The sequence below is a fragment of the Nicotiana tomentosiformis genome, chromosome 12 (assembly GCF_000390325.3).
Source record: "Nicotiana tomentosiformis chromosome 12, ASM39032v3, whole genome shotgun sequence".
Lineage (NCBI taxonomy): Eukaryota > Viridiplantae > Streptophyta > Magnoliopsida > Solanales > Solanaceae > Nicotiana > Nicotiana tomentosiformis.
Window position 1 is genome coordinate 106,815,283 of NC_090823.1, and position 18,484 is coordinate 106,833,766.

At 38.0% G+C, this 18,484-nt stretch overlaps 1 non-coding gene across 1 annotated transcript; it reads left to right on the forward strand.

The window, feature by feature from the left end:
* Positions 1-3,376: 3,376 nt before the first annotated feature.
* Positions 3,377-3,570, forward strand: LOC117279111 (U2 spliceosomal RNA). The gene has a single exon (XR_004509507.1). It is a non-coding gene; the product is annotated as a U2 spliceosomal RNA (small nuclear RNA).
* The last annotated feature ends 14,914 nt before the right edge of the window (positions 3,571-18,484 follow it).

Here is an 18,484-nt window from a genome sequence, read left to right on the forward strand (position 1 = left end):
TTTCGGAACTGCTATATCTGGTATCTGATTTCCTTCTTCGCGAACGCGAAGAAAAGTTTTGAGGCTGCTGAAATTTAGCCTTCGCGAACGTGAAGGAGGTCTCGCGAACGCGAAGGTATGCCTGAAGAACCTACGCGAACGCGAGGGGCCAGTCGCGAACGCGTAGAAGGAAGGAGGGGACTGGGCCTGGAGCCATCAGCCTTCGCGAACACGAAGCTTCAATCTCAAATGCGAAGTAGTAGGACCTGAGTGCATCACGAACGCGAGAGCTTGAACGCGAATGCGATGATATGCCCGGCAGGCTTTTGCGAACCCGACACTTGTAACGCAAACGCGAAGAAGAAATTGAGGCAGCGAGTTTTTTTGGCCTTCGCGAACGCGAAGCAATGGTCACGAACGCGAAGAAGGCCTATCTGGGCAGAATTAAAAGTCCCTAAAATGGGGGTTTGAGTTCATAACTCAAAATCTATTTTGAAGCTCGGTAGAAGGCAATTTTTGGAGAGATTCTTGCGTGGGTATTTGGGGTAAGTGATTCTTTTCCAGTTTTGATTGATTTCTATGATTATGTCTTTGAATCCATCATTTAATTCGGATTTAATGGAGGAAAAATCAAGATTTTTGTAAAATCTTCCAAAAACAAAAATTTAATATTTGGAAGTCGAGTTGTTATTAGAATTTGATAAAACTGGTATGGTTGAATTCGTATCGGAATGGGTGTACGGATTTCATGAAAATTATGTCGGGTTCCGAGAGGCGGGTCCCGCGTTGACTTTTGTTGAGTTTTTGGAATAAAATTTTAAGTCGACGTATTATTATCCGGAATTATTTTTGATGAATTTTAATGAAGTTATACAATTAATTTGGATAGATTTGAGCCGCCCGGAGGCCAATTCAAGCAAGAAGGCTATTTTGGAATATCGGCCTAACTTCAAAAAGGTAAGTGTCTTGCTTAACCTCGAGTGGGGGAAATTTCCCTTAGGCATTGAGTCTTATGTGCAACTTGGGTACTTGAAAATCATGTACGCGAGGTGACGAGTACGCACTTCGTTTATATGTACAAATTTTATTGGGTTAAAGTCTTGAGCATATTGTGTAGTAAATTGGACAATTATTGGTATATATTTAATCATCTACTTGTCGTGCCTAAACCCTTGTTGTTGACTCTGTTGTTATATGACAATGTGATGTGATTGTTATTTTGATTATTTATGAAATTTCGTGATATTGCTGGTTGATAATTATTGGAATTTAATTTCATTTTGGATTTTTTTCTCTGCAAATAATTAATTAAATGAGCTTAAGAAGTGGTGTTTATATAATTATTGAAAATTTGAATTTAATGAAGACTTTGCTTTATGTTGAGTAATTTCTATCTCTATTGATTGTTTTTGGGTGATTTGCACCTTATGGTCGAGCCATGGGCTCCTTAATGTGGGAAATAATGTATTGTTGATTTCTGTGTCAAGTTGTAATATTTGAACACCTGATGTGCAATTTGTGATATGTTGTAAGATTTGAGCACTTGATGCACAATCTGTGATATGTTGTAAGATTGAGCACTTGATGTGCACTCTGTGATATGTTGTAAGATTTGAGCAGTTGATGTGCAATTTATGAAATGCTGTAATATTTGGGCACTTGAGGTACATGTTATATTATGATGTGATATTTGGGCACTTGAGGTGCGATTTGTGAAATATTGTGATATTGATACGCATGCGGTGAGATAAGGGTAGCTTGAAATGCGTGGCTAGTAAGGGAACTACTAGAAGTCATGCGGTGATATAAGGTCAGGGTGTTGAAACGCATGCGGTGAGATAAGGGTGGCTTGAAATACGTGGCTAGTAGGGGAACTACTAGAAGCTATGCGGTGTGATAAGGGTGGCTAAAAACGCGGGATGCTATTTCGGAAAAAATTATTTCTTCAAAATTAAATGTGAAGGCCCCCGCGGTGATATAAAAAAATAAGATATTGTAAATTTATTTATGATTTGGGACTACGAGGTGGTACCTCGGAATTGCCCTTTTGTTGATATTTTTCTATGGCTGCACTTGCCTTTGGTTATTTTATTTTTTCGAAATTTGTAAATTCTTGTATTTTTCGTGATGTTTTATTTCACCTAATATTAAGTGTTTTGTATTTCTTGAGGTATTGTGTTGACCTCGACTTTTTCGTATGAAACTTTGTATTTTTGGGTTGTACTTGTTTTGATGATTGGGTTGTTTTTAAATAAAAAAAAATTTCTAATATGTTTTAAATTTAATAAAATTTTTATCCAAATCAGTAGTTTATCTGATATTTCATTTTATTTGAAATGTTATTTTCTCCATCCAAATAATTTTAAAATAAATTCATTCATTTATTGATTTCTTACTTGATTTAAAGATTTTCTAACCTTACTTTATTGTAAAAATAAATTGATCATGTGGATCTTATATACATTGAGGTTATTGGCACGTGAGTTGTCCGTGCAGTTGAGATATGAAATGAGGGCACGAGGTGCCGGAAAAATATGATGATTTAATTATGGGCATGAAGTGCCATAGAGATATAAAAAATGGGTTGAGACCCGTATTTATGAAAAATATGAAAATGAGTTGAGACCCGTATTTTTATGATTTTGAAATGAGGTGTCACATGGTGACTTTTTAATCGAAAAAATTATATTCAAAATATTTATTTGAAAGGATTTTTATTCGTAAGAATTATATGTGAAAGATAATTAATTGATGAACTTGATTTAACTGGGTATAATTATATTTTATTAATTGTTGAGCGATATTATATGGTAATCTTATTGTCTTAATGTACATATCATTGGTTGTTTTATGTTGCCTTGTTGTGATATCACTGGTTGAGTTGTTGTTATCATTGCTAGTTATTTTTCGGTACTATTGTATACTGCTATATTGCACAGGGTATTAGACTAGTGAGTGTATTGACTGTACCTCGTCTCTACTCCATTGAGGTTAGTCTTGATACTTACTGGGCACCGCTGTGGTGTGCTCACTCTACACTTCTACACATTTTATGCAGAGCCATGCATTGAAGATAACAGACGTGAGCAGAGTTAAAGCGAGATCGTAAGGATTCAAGGTAGACCTGCTTGGTCGTCATAGTCCCTTGGAGTCCTTTCATTCCATTGTACTGTTAACTTGTAATCAAACAGTATTGTATATTCGGTCCTCGTGATCATTTTATGTATTCAGTTAGAGTTCGTGACTCAGTACTACCAGTCTTGAGAGGTTGTATATTGTAATTATTTTCGCTGTTAGTTTTGATTATTTATTTATTTATTTATTTTTTTTAAAAAAATGGCTTAAAAAATGCAATGAAAATCGGCTTACCTAGTTTTAAAGATTATGTGCCATCACGACTCCTGTGGTGGGATTTTGGATCGTGACATCAAGTGAAGTATTTCTTCTTATCAGCTTAATATTTGATATATGGATCAGTTTGTACGATATTAACTCAATTTTTTTTTTAAAAAAGCTCCAAGGTAGCTTGCTATCTGGGCCTTTGCGTGTCGTTTGAGAGTCGCATTACAGCCGAGGCCTGGTACACCTCACCAAATCTAGTTGAATATTTTGGATTTCTAGTTTGAGTGTCTTTAGCAGTCTAGTTGAATCTATTTTTTCTTAAACCGGTCTGTGTTCCCGATTTTGTTTTACACTGTTAAAAGTTGCTAACAAAGATAGTAATGAAAATAATGTACTAGATAAGATTTTAAACACAAAATCTATGTTTCGAGACCATTATATAATGCTTTTATTTTTTTCTCTCCATAAAATAGAAGGATATTTTTACTATTTCTAACATGTAGAAACATAGAAGATACGACATCAACTATTATTAAGTAGCGAAAGAAAGAGTACAACAAAACACAATTAATTTCAAAAACTATTGGTAACTACTAAGAAAAAATCCATTACTTAAATGATCACTCAACTATCCGAAATTAACTATTAAAGTCATCTTTTTCGTTTGCAACAGCAAAGTTACTTAACTATGTCTATAGCATTCAGAAAGTCATTCAACTAGATTTCTCAAACGTTTGATTACCATTTACCTATTCTATCCTCTAAATTAGCAATTTTTGTTTTCTTTTTATTTTTTTAAACTTTTAATATTATGATTTTTTCTTTTTTAATTTATATTATGGACTTACCTATAATGAATAAATTTTATTTATAAATTGAAAAAATAAAAATAGTATATAAGCATATATAATGTTGAAATAATAAAAAATCGAGCATAGTAAAAGAATTAATCAAAACAATTTATTCTTAATAATAATTTGATATTCACAACAAAAATTCAAAATAATGTTTACACAATTGAGATGAAAGAAAATAAAAGTTGTAAAATATATATTCCATGCATGTAATATAAAAAATAATTATTTAAAATAAAGGTATTGAATAATATACATTATATGTTCTTGAAAATTATGCTCAATTACATTATTATTCAAACATTATATAAGCTAGAAAACTAAGTTTTTAAAATATAGATAAGTCCACAATGTAGATTAACAAGAAAAAAATAATAATATCTTTACAAAATAAAGAAAGAAGATAAAAGTTGATAGTTTAGAGGGTAAAATAGGTATTTGACAATCAAAAGTTTGAAAAATCTAGTTGGGTGATCTTCTGAGTGTTATGCGCATAGTTTAGTGACTTTCATGTTAAAAAAAAAAAGACGACTTTACTAGACAATTTCGGATGATTGAGTGACCATTTAAGTAATGAATTATGTTGAGAAAGTGAGATGTTGTTCCTAGTTGTGACAAATGCAAAGTACTGTTAAAATTGGATGGTTCCAAGTGAAAGAATAACTTAGTAGTTCCTTTCCTCACAATAATAATAACAACAATCATTTTCTATACCCTCAAGACTTCAACGCTAGTATTTGTGTTCAGCTTCCTGGTTGCAAAATAAACAGTCAATACTTCGGAAGATTCTTGACAAGCCTCTTAAATATGGACTTCTTTTTTAAACCACTTTTTGACACATATTAGCGAAAAAAGATCCAGTCAAGTACAATTACCTCAAGTAATATTCAATGGCCTTTTAGATTTATGCCATGTGGACCATAATATAATTCATGACTGAGATCTATTCAAATCTCATAATTGTAAAAAGAACTAAAAAGGGCAATATTTATATTAATTAACGACACTAGTTAAAAAAAGAACTCACGTTCACTCTTCTATTTACTGCAATGCAAAATAAAGCATTTGCCATGCAAAATGAATTTTCTCAACAAAGAAATTAAGATGCGAGCATCGGCTTCCCGACTTTTTTGACCCGTCAAAGAACCTATTTGCCATACTAAACATTTTATAAATGTACTTAATTAAGTGAAGTACTGTTGTTATTCACGATAGTACTCCTATTCCCACGACTATGGCAAAACGTTTTGGTTAAGTATGAAACTTTAATTGTGTTTTACATTTTAGATTTGAATACATTGCAGCCTGAGTAGGGGTGTTCAAAACCGAATCGAAACCGAAAACCGAACCGAAATCGAAACTTAATGGCTTATTGATATCGGGTTAACGGTTTAACGGACGGGGAACGGATTGGAATTTTTTTATTAACGGCTTATCGGTTTGGGGGCGGATTATTCAATTTTCTTAACGGATAATCCGTTAACCCGTTAAATATATATATATATATATATATATATATATATATATATATATATATATATATATATATATATAAAATATCAAAAACCCTTCCACTTCTTCCGGTACTCTATCTCTAAGTTCTAACGCCTAATTCCTAAATAATGAGAACCCTAATGCCTAAACTTCAGCAAGCAGCCACCAGCAGAATTATGGTTCTCTTTATTCGACCATAATTCAACCAGCTTCACTAGAAATTCAACCAGCACTCCAGCAGCCACCCGCAATACTCTATCTCGTTGACTTCCAGGCTTCCAGCACTCTATCTTAGTGCCCTAGTATGAAGAGCAAGCTCATATTTTTGCTTTTTAAAATTGTAAATATGGCTCCAGCACAGCCTTTGTGTTAATTATTAATATATTGTTACCTTTCTAAGAGAAATGAACAAGAAACAAAGGGAAGGACCGCACATTTATTGTAATTTTGCTTCGTTTGTGCTATGAATAAATTAATAAAAGCTTAGATACTATTATATTTAATGAGCTAAACTACTGAAATTATTCCTTTACATCTAAACCCAGGCAATCACATAATTATCTCAATGAAATTTGATATCCTTGTATGATCCATGTTATATCTAGCAAGAGTTACAGTGGCATATCCATTAGAACTACTTTTTCCTTAATTACATCATATCATAGTCTACTTTGGGATGTAATGTAAACTACAATGTGTTCTACTTTTTTCACTCTATACCACATCACACACTACATCATTCTTATGTAGGCGTTAACATACATGTATATCTGGACTCAATGTGTAATTTCTATTCTGAATTTGTATACTAGGCGGTCAACAAACAATTAACGCACGCAATATAAATTGAATTAGACCGATAAACCGCCCGATAAGAACTAAACCGATACCAATCCGCCCGATATCTTATCGGGTGGCTAGCGAATTAATACATTTAAAAGCCGATAACCGTTAAGCCAAACCGTTAAGAGTAATTAACTGCCCAATCCGCCCGATAAGCCGCCCCAAGCCTGAGCACGTGTCTTTGTGAATAATGATCATTTGGAGGTTTTGCAACCATGTGAGATGGCAAACATTTCTGGAGCTGGATTAGTAAAAAGTAAATAAATTTGGTACTGATTTTTGTTAGTTGTTTGTTTGGTACATTTGCTTTAGTTTGCGGTTTAAACGTAAGAAACGTGTTAAAAGAAAAAAGAAATGAAAGAAACATGGGTTAGTTTTTAATGGGTGCCGTACGTTAATATAAGTTTTGCCACTTTCAGTTCTTTTGATAAGTAGTAGGAGTATAAGATTTGAATACATCTTAGCCATGGATTATATTATGGTTCACAGTGGCATAAATCTAAAAGGCCCTTGAATATTACTTAAGGTAATTATACTTGACTGGATTTTTTTTTATATTAGTGTCACGACCCTAATTTCTCTCCGTAAAATATCGTAATGCTAACAAATAACAATAACTTGGCAGAAAAAATTATTAAAATACTAAACAAAACTGAATACTAATATAACCTTGCAATACAAACATAGTTTTAACTATACGCTCCCCAACACCGGTGGAACTGAGTCATAGCTCTACAGGATATAACTCGAGTACTACTACATCACTGTCCGAAAGTAAGTACAACAGTAAATGAGAATAAGGGAAGGTGACTCCGAGCCCTGCGGACGCCGAACAGACATCTTTGAAGTCTCCGATAAAGCAGCTAGCAGGTACTCTCTAACGACCGACACGAGCAGACGTACTTGGATCAACACAAAAAAAAAATATGCAGAAGCATAGTATGAGTACACCACAATGGTACCCAGTAAGTATCAAGCCTAACCTCAGTAGAGTAGTGACGAGACCAGGTCAAGATACCTACTAGGATATAAATAAACAGTATAAAAATGTAATACAGATATGTAATGGAAAGTGAAGAAGCAACTGATACGAAATAAGATAATAACATGAACCAATACCGAAATCAACAATGGAAATAGCATACAAGAAGCAACTAAAGGGGCTACAATGATGATGTACGGACAACAACTGCTAGAACAATAAAGGATGAAACAACAAGAAATATTTCCACCAAAACACTTTGCAACATGAAATAAGCAGCAAGAATCACAAGGAGGTACCACCTCGTGTATAATAAAATCAAAACCGAGGTACTTCCTTGCATAATCAAGAATCATAGACGATTCAACACTCATAAATAGCTTTTCCCTTAAAATCTATCTCCACACGGTCAAAATCTAACCAAAATCGACTCAAGATCATCAAACAATACTAGGGAATTCAATTGCAATTGATAAAGTTAAGATCTTTAAATATTTTTTCAAAAAGTCAATAAAAGTCAACCCGGGGCTCGCCCGATCAAAATCTGGGTTCAATAGTAGATTCCGTCTACCCATGATCCCACGAGTTCATATATGTGATTAGTTTCAAAATCCGAGTTCAAATCGACTCTCAAAACTCAATTTCTAATTTTTTAAAAAACTTGACAAAGTTTCACAAATTTTCACTTTGATTCTCATGATTTTGATGTTAAAATCTAATATACGTTGATGGGATATGATCGGAAATGGATTAGAATTACTTACCAAAGGTTTGTAGATGATAATCCCTCTCCAAATCGCTTCCTACCGAGTCTAGAGTTAAACAATGAGAGAATAAGTTTAAAAATCACGTCTCCTAGCCCTTTAACAAGTGCAGATGTCGCATTTGCGAACCCTGAATACCTAAGTCAACATCGCAATTGCGATGAAAGCTTTGCAATTGCGAACTGGAGGGCCCTCGCAAAAGCGAACAATTGTTCGCAAATGCGAACTGTGCTGAAATCCTGTGGAGGACTTCGTAAATGCGAAGGGAGGTTGCATTTGCGACAACTCCTCCTCCTCTGTCACCTTCGCAAATGCGAGCCTGGTATTCGCATTTGCGACGCCAGAGAACCAGACACCATATTTCTGCCAACTTCAGTCCAAAACACTTCGGAACATGTCTGAAACTTATCCGAGCCCTCAATGCTCCAAACCAAATATCCACACAAGTCTAAGAACATCATACGAACTTGCTCACGCGATCAAAACACAAAAATAACATCTAAAACTACGAATTAAACTTTAAAATGCATGGAATTCAAGGAACTTTTCAAGAACTTTTAGAATTACAACTAAACGTGTGAATCCAATCAAATCAACTCCAAACAACACCAAATTTTGCAGAGAAGTTATAAATATCATAACTGACCTATTTCAAGTTCCAAAATCAAATTCCGAGCTTGATAGCTAAAAGTCAACCTACGGTCAAACTTTTTAACTTCAAATTGCCCAATTTCGGCAAATCAATATAAATCAACCTACGGACTTCTAAAATCAACTCCGGGCATACGCTCATGTCCGAAATCACGATACGAAACTATTGGAGTCATAAAAACACAGTTCCCGGGTTGTTTTCACAAAAGTCAAATTTTGGTTAACATTCTCTAATTTATACTTCTAAGTCAATAATCAAGGGTCCAAATCAACCCGGAAGCTTTCGAGAATGAAACTATCCGACCCCGCAAGTCATAAAATCATAAACACACATGTGTGAAGCATAAAAAGAGGAAACGAGGAGCAATTACACAACATGACCGATCGGGTCGTTACATTCTCCTCCTCTTTAAATAAACGTTCGTCCTCGAACGTGCATAAGGACATAACTGAAATGGTGAATAGATGAGGATAATGACTCTGTATGTTGTGCTCGGTATCCCAGGTCGCCTTCTCGACCGGATGACCCCTCTATTGAACCTTCACTGAAGCAATATCCTTTGATCTCAACTTTCAGACCTGTCGGTCAAAGATAGCCACATGCTCCTTAATGTAAGTCAAATATTCGTCCAATTGGACTGTTGATAAGTGGGAATTTTGAGTACTTATTAGCACCTTTTGGCTTTCGTTATAGTCCAAAAGCATTTAATTATGTTCCCAAAAACTGATGAAATGTGCTTAATTGCAGGAATATTGAAAGATGAACTCCTGAGATGAAATCTAACTCAAGAAGGAGTAATCTGAACTCAAGGACAAAAAAAGGCACAAAAGGAATTTCCATAAGAGAATGGTGCAAAGTGCGGTCCACATATGAATTGTGTAGCCGCAGAAGCTGGGTCAGGAGCAAAGTTCAAATACTCTGCATTTCAAGTCCATCAAAAGTGCGGGCCGCAGTCATAATTGTGCGGACCAGTTCCAAAAATTGGGGTGCTGACTTTTTGATACCAGAGTCGGAATCCAGTTCCGAAAATTTTTATAACTCTATTATGTTATTTATGAATTGCGTGCAAAATTTGAGGTCAATCAGACTTGATTTGATAGGTTTCGATATCGAATGTAGAAGTTGGAAATTCTTAAGTTTCATTAAGCTGAATTGGGGTGTGAGTTGTGATTTTAGCATTGTTTGATGTGATTTGAGGTTTCAAATAAGTTCGTATGATGTTTTAGGGCTTGTTGGTGTATTTGGTTGAGGTCTCGAGGGCCTCGGGTGGGTTTCGGATGGTTAACAGATCAAGGATTGAAGCTGGGAGACTGCTGAAGTTGAGTTTGCTCTTTTTTTGGCTGATCTGGTTTTTCCTTTATCTGTCAAAATCGGGGTCCATGAACAAGGTCCATGAACGAGGTCCATGATCGAGCCCCATGACCGAGGTCCAGGACCGAGGTCCATGATTGAGGTACATGATCGAGGTCCATGATCGAGGTACATGATCGAGATACATGATCGAGGTACATGATCGAGGTACATGATCGAGTTCCAGGATCGAAGGCAGCCTGGGCAGATCTGTAAGTTATAAAATAGGGGACTTCGGCCCATTTGCCATTATTGACGAATTGGAGCTTGAGGAGAGGCGATTTTGATATATTTTCAAGAAAAAACATTGGGGTAAGTGATTCTAACTTGGATTTGATAAATATACACGAATATATCATTGTTTTCGCCATTTAATTAGTGCTTTGATATTGAAATTTTGAGAAACATTTAGAAATCTCATAGAAATGAATATTTGAGATTTCGGTGTCGATTCAGAGTCAGATTTGAGTGAAAATGGTATGGTTGGACTCGTAATTGAATGAGTTATCGGATTTTGTGAGTTTTGCCGGATTCCGAGATGTGGGCCCCACGAGCAATTTTTGAGCTAATTTCGGATTTTATTGAAAAATATAGTATTTTCTTATGAAATTGATTCCTATAATATTTGTTGACTGCATCGAATTAATTATAACTAGATTCGAGTCGATCGGAGTCAAAAAATCGAGAAAAAAGCATGCTACTTGGTTAAATTGGAGCAAGTCGGGTAAGTGACTTGTCTAACTTTGTGTGGGGGAAATTTCCCCTAGGATTGATAATTGTAATGTGTGAAAAGTCATGCACACGAGGTAATGAGTGTGTACACGGGCTAAATGTAAAAGATTATATTTTTAAATTGTGTAGATTACTGTTGCGCATTAATTAAATAATTTTTCCTTGTTATATTTTTCACCATTGATTTAATGTTTATATTTTAAATTTGCTTGACCTTTTTCTGCTAAATATTTTATCTGTTTAGTTGAAACTTGGTTTGTTTTATTCTGTGCATTATTTGAAGGTTGATTTTCTTTAAACTAAATATTATTAATATGAATTATTTGACATCTTAAATTTGGTATTGAAGCAACATATTTAAATTTAGAAATATTATTTTGTTGGGTTATTTATTCCCGAATATTTTGTGAGATTTTCGTACTCATTATGATGGGGCCGTGAGCTCTTTATTGTGGAAAAATATTATTGTTGAATTATTTTGGCACTCTTTATTATGAAAAAATATTGTTGTTGATTTATTTTGGCAAATTAAAATATTTGGGTAATTGAGGTGCAAATTGTGATATATTGTGATATTGATACACATGTGGTGGTATAAGGTCTGGGTATTGAAACGCATGCGGTAAGATAAAGTTGGCTTGATACGCGTGGCTAGTAGGGGGAATTACTAGAAATCATGCGGTGTGATAAGGATGGCTAAAACACGGGATGCTATTTTGGGAAAAATATTTTCTTTAAAATAAATTGTGAAGGCTCCCGCAGTGAGATAAGAAAATGAGATATTGTGAATTTATTTATGATTATGAGGCGGTACCTCAGGAGTGCCCTTATTGAGATTGATGTATGGTTGCAGTTACCTTTGATTATTTGTTGTGATTTTCTTAAAGTTGAAAGGAATTCTGTTTTGATTCCACGAGATATTATTTGCCATTATTTTGTGTAATTAAATGGTGATATGCTACTTGATTCATTTCCATTTTCATATTATTTTATAATATTGTTAAATATTTTACCATGAAATTATTATTTTTCAGTAGGGCCTGACCTGACCTCGTCACTACTCTACCGAGGTTAGGCTTGGCACTTACTGGGTACTGCTGTGGTGTACTCATACTACGCTTATTCACATCTTTTTGTGCAGATCCAGGTAAATCTTATCAGCCTAGACACTAATGAGTTACCTACGCATGGAGACTTCGAGGTATATCTTCCCACGTCCGCAGACTCCGGAGTCCCCTTATGTTCTTGTTATGTCGCTTCCTTATTATCTTTAGACTCTAATATATAGAGACATTGAGAATAAATTCTTAGAAGCTTGTGACTTATTTCTACCAGGTTTTGGGAGTTGAATTTGTTTGAATTATAGTTTATTTATTTTAGATATCTATTATTATTCCGCATTGATAGGCTTACCTAGTCTTAGAGACTAGGTGCCATCACGACCTCCTACAGAGGGAATTTGGGGTCATGACAAGTTGGTATCAGAGCCCTAGGTTCATAGGTGTTATGAGTCACAAGCAGGTTTAGTAGAGTCTTGCGGATCGGTACGGAGACGTCTGTACTTATCTTCAGGAGGATATGTAATTGTTAGGAAAAATATTCATTGCTTTGATTCCTTATCGTGCGTAATTGTTGACTTCAAAGTTCTAAACCATTATCTTTCTATTCTATTATAGATGGTGAGGACATGCACAACTGGATCCGATGATCAGACACCCGCGCCCCCTGTTGGAGCCGCAAGAGACCGGGGTCGGGGTAGAGGCCGAGGAAGACCACGCGGTGCAGTCAGAGCACCTGCACGAGCTGCTGCACCAGAGCCACCAGTAGCTCCAGTTGGAGAACAGGCACCCGAGATGCCTGTTACTACTCCTGCACTTCAGGAGACTCTTGCCCAGGTTTTGAGCATGTTTGGCACTCTAGCTCAGGCAGGGTTGATTCCACTTGCTCCTGCCACATCTCAGGCCGTGGGAGGAGCACAGACTCCCGCCGCCCGTACTCCAGAACCACGGGCCCAAGTTGACCATACCCAGAGGTTATACCAGTGCATCCAGTTGTCCCAGTTCGCCTGAGATTAGGGCATCAGTTTCAGAGGGAGAGGAGCTCAGGCTCGAGAGGTACAAGAAGTACTACCCTCCCACTTTCAGCGGCTTAGCTTCAGAGGATGCTCAGGGTTTTCTGGAGGAATGTCACCGTATCTTTTTTACTATGGGTATTGTGGATTCCAGTGGGGTTTCTTTCATGACATTCCAGTTTAGAGGAGCAGCCTACCAGTGGTGGCAGGCATATGAGTTGGATAGTCCCACTGAGGCATTTTCACTCACTTGGACTTAATTTTCAGATATGTTCTGAAGGGAGTATGTTCCTCAGAGTCTTAGAGATGCATGGCACAAATTTTGAGCAGCTGCGCCAGGGTTCTATGACCGTGTCAGAGTATGCGGTCCGATTCAGTGATTTGGCGAGGCATGCACTAGCCTTGGTTGCTACTGTTTGAGAGCGGGTTGGTAGATTTATTGAGGGTATCCACCCTAATATCAGATACAGTATGGCCCGAGAGCTAGAGATGGACATCACATACTAACAGGTGGTGTTAATTTCTAAGAGATTGGAAGGTATGCGGATCCGGTAGAGGGAAGAGAGGGAAGCTAAGAGAACCTGAGATTCTGGCACATATAATAATTCTCGTGCCCCAGTTGCAGCCCGTCATGGTAGAGGTTATGTGAGCCATCCTATTCATTCAGCACGTCCAGCTTCCAGTGGTATTTTGGCTACTCCCAAACCTCAGGTTCCATATTATGCACTGCCAATGTCTACTGTACCTCCTATACGGGGTGCTTTCAGCGGGCAGTCTAGTCGATCAGGCCCGAGCCAGCCCCAGCAGCCACGTCCTCCGAGGGCTTATTTTGAGTGTAGTGACACTCGTCATATTATGAGAGATTGCCCCAGATTTAGGAGGGGTTCACCTCCACAGATTTCTCAGGCGCACCTATTCCACAGGGCCCTCAGGCTTCTCAGGCCATGATTACTACACCAGTTGCCACTCCACATGCATAGCCAGCTAGAGGTGGAGGTCGAACAGGTAGAGGTCGCCCTAGAGGGGGAGGCCAGGCCGGATATTATGCCTTTCCTGCTAGGACAGAGGCCGTTGCATCCGATTCTGTTATCACAAGTATTATTCCGGTCTGTCATAGAGATGCATCAGTCTTATTTGATCCAGGCTTCACTTATTCTTATGTGTCATCTTATTTTTCCCCGCATTTGGGCGTACCACGTGATTCCTTGAGTTCTTCTGTTTATGTATCTACACCCGTGTGTGAATCTATTATTGTGGACCGCATGTATCGGTCGTGCTTAATTGTTATCAGTGGTTTTGAGACCATAACTAATTTATTATTGCTTAGTATGGTGGATTTCAATATTATTTTGGGCATGGACTGGTTGTCACCCTATCACGCTATTCTTGATTGTTATGCCAAGACGGTGATGTTGGCTATGCCAGGTCTACCTCGGCTAGAGTGGAGAGGTACCTCAGATCATATTCCTAGCAGGGTTGTTTCATTTCTTAAATCTCAACGAATGGTTGAGAAGGGGTGTGATGCGTATCTGGCCTATGTGAGAGATGTTAGTATTTATACTCCTACCGTGGAGTCATTTCCTGTAGTAAGAGATTTTCTTTATGTATTTCCAGCGGATCTTCCGGGTATGCCACCCGACAAGGATATTGACTTTGGCATTGATTTGTTATCGGGCACTCAGCCCATTTCTATTCCACCATATCGCATGGCCCTAGCAGAGTTGAAAGAATTAAAAGAACAGTTACAAGAATTGCTTGATAAGGGCTTCATTTGGCTCAGTGTATCGCCTTGGGGTGCTCCTGTCTTATTTGTGAAGAAGAAGGATGGTACTATACGGATGTGTATTGATTACCGCCAGCTGAACAAGGTTACAATGAAGAACAGGTATCCATTTCCACGTATTGATGACCTATTTGATCAGCTTCAGGGTGCCAGAGTATTTTCTAAGTTCGACTTGCGTTTAGGCTATCATCAGTTGAAGATTCAGGAGCCAGATATCCCGAAGACTGCTTTTAGGACTTAGTATGGTCATTATGAGTTCCTTGTAATGTCATTTTGGCTAACCAATGCCCCAGCAACATTTATGCACTTAATGAATAGTGTATTTCAGCCCTATCTTGATTCTTTCGTCATTGTATTTATTGACGACATTCTGGTGTATTCCCGGAGTCGGGAAGATCATGAACATCACCCGAGGACTGTGCTTCAGACTTTGAGAGAAAAGAAGTTATATGCAAAATTTTCAAAGTGTGAATTCTAGCTTGATTCAGTGGGAGTTTTGGGCTATATAGTTTCGTACGAGGGGATCAAGGTAGATCCGAAGAAGATTGAAGCAGTGTAGAGTTAGTCCAGACTGTCCTCAGCTACGTAGATCCGGAGTTTTCTTGGTTTGACAGGGTATTATCGCTGATTTGTAGAGGGTTTCTCTTCTATTGCTACATCTATGACCAAATTGACCCAGAAGGGTGCTCCATTCAGGTGGACCGAGGAATGTGAGGAGAGCTTCCAAAAGCTCAAAACAGCTTTGACTATAGCCCCAGCATTGGTATTACCTACAGGTTCAGGGTCTTATACTATGTATTGTGACGCGCCGCGTATTGGTCACGGTGCAATGTTGATGCAAGACTGCAGGGTGATTGCCTATGCGTCCAGATAGTTAAAGGTACATGAGAATAATTATTCGGTCCATGACCTTGAGTTAGCAGCTATTGTTCATTCCTTGAAGAGTTGGCAGCATTATTTGTACGGTGTCCATTGTGAGGTCTACACCGATCACCGGAGTCTACAACATCTGCTTAAACAAAAGGATCTTAATTTGCGGCAGCGGAGATGGTTGGAGTTGCTTAAAGATTATTATATCACCATTATCTATCATCGTGGGAAGGCCAATGTAGTGGCCGATGCATTGAGTCATAAGGCAAAGAGTTTGGGCAGCTTAGCATATTTACCGGTTGAAGAGAGGCCTTTAGCCTTGGATGTTCAGGCCTTGGCCAACCAGTTTGTCAGATTGGATGTTTCCGAGCCGAGCCGAGTTTTGGCTTGTGTGGTTTCTCAGTCTTCTCTTTATGATGGTATTAGGGAGCATCAACATGATGATCGCCATCTGCTTGTCTTTAAGGACACAAATCAGCACGGTGATGCCAAGGAAGTCGCAATTGGAGATGACGGTGTATTACGGATGCAGGCTAGGCTATGTGTGCCTAATGTAGATGGTTTGCGTTAGTTGATTCTCTAAGAGGCTCACAGTTTGTGGTACTCCATTCATCTGGGTACAACAAAGATGTATCTGGACTTGAGACAGCACTACTGGTGGAGGAGGATGAAGAAAGACATAGTGGAATATGTAGCTCGGTGTCTAAATTGCCAGCGGGTGAAGTATGAGCATCAACGACCGGGCGGATTGCTTCAGAAGTTGGAAATTCCATAATGGAAATGGGAGCGGATCACTATGGACTTCGTTGTTGGGCTCCCACAAACTCAGAGGAAGTTCGATGCAGTTTGGGTAATTGTGGATAGATTGACCAACTCTTCAGAGCAGTTGGCTCGGGTATATATTCGCGAGATTGTCAGACTTCACGGTGTATCAGTGTCTATCATCTCTGACCGGGGTATACAGTTTACCTCACGGTTTTGGAGGGTTGTATAGTGAGAGTTGAGGACTCAGGTAGAGTTAAGTACAACGTTTCACCCTTAGACGGACGGACAGTCCGAACGCACTATTCAGATACTGGAGGATATGCTTCGTGCGTGTGTGATAGATTTTGGGGGTGCTTGGGACCAGTTCTTACCACTTGCAGAGTTTGCTTACAACAACAGTTACCAGTCGAGCATTCAGATGACTCCATATGAAGACTTGTATGGTAGGCGGTGCCGGTCTCAAGTGGGTTGGTTTGAACCGGGCGAGGCTAGGCTATAGGGTACAGACTTGGTTCAGGATGCCTTGGAAAAGGTTAAATTGATTCAGGATTGACTTCATACAGCCCAATCTAGACAGAAGAGTTATGCGGATCGGAAGGTTCGTGATGTCGCATTCATGGTTGGTGAGCGGGTCTTGCTCCAGGATTTTCCTATGAAGGGCGTGATGAGGTTCGGGAAGAAGGACAAGTTGATCCCTAGGTATATTGGGCCTTTTGAGATTCTTGAAAGAGTTGGAGAGGTGGCGTACAGACTTGCTCTACCACCTAGTCTCTCTGCAGTTCATCTAGTATTTCATCTTTCTATGCTTCGAAAGTATCACGACGATCCGTCTCATGTGTTAGACTTCAGTTCAGTTCAGTTGGACAAGGATCTATCTTATGTTGAAGAACCAATGGCTATTTTGGACAAGCAGGCTCGAAAGCTGAGGTCAAAGAATATTGCTTCCGTGAAGGTTCAGTGGGGGGGTCATCCGATCGAGGAGGCGACTTGGGAGACCGATCATGAGATGCGCAACTGTTATCCTCATCTTTTCACCACTCCAGGTATAACTCTAAACCCGTTCGAGAACAAAGGTTTATTTAAGAGGTGGAGAATCTGATGACCCAAAATTTTATCTTTAAATTTAATAATTTATTTTGTGTTCTAAGAACTTGAAAAGCACTATTTATCATTTCTCGACTTGCGTGCACAGTCCGTAAAAATTTTTCGGAAAGTTTTTATGTGAAAATGGATTAAAATGTGAAATAGAGCTTTAAACTCATTTGAGTTGACTTTAGTCAACATTTTGAGCAAACGGACTCGAATCAGTATTTTGACAGTTCCGATAGGCTCGTATCGTGATTTGGGACTTGGGCGTATGCCCAGAATCAAATTCCGAGGTCCCTAGCCCGAGATCTGGAATTTTGATAAAAAATTAAAAGTTTAAGTTCAAATAATAACCGGATGTCGAATTATGTGCAAACGACCCCGGAATAGATTTTTGATGATTCCAACAGCTCCGTATGGTTATTTTGGACTTAGGAGTGTGATCGAAATTTTATTTGGAAGTCCGTAGTGAAATTAGGCTTGAAAGGGCTAAAATAGGAATTTAAGTTTGGAAGTTTGACCGGGGAGTTGACTTTTTGATACCGGAGTCGAAATCTAGTTCCGAAAATTTTTATAGCTCCGTTATGTCATTTATGACTTGCGTGCGAAATTTGAGGTCAATCGGACTTGATTTGATAGGTTTAGACATCGAATGTAAAAGTTGGAAATTCTTAAGTTTCATTAATCTTGAATTGGGGTGTGATTTGTAATTTTAGAGTTGTTTGATGTAATTTGAGGCTTAAAATACGTTCGTATGATAATTTAGGTCTTGTTGGTGTATTTGGTTGAGGTCCCGAGTGCCTCGAGTGAGTTTCGAATGGTTAACGGATCAAGAATTGAAGCTGGGAGACTGCTGAAGTTGAGTTTGCTGGTTTTTTTGGCTGATCTGGTTTTTCCTTTATCTGTCAAAATCGGGG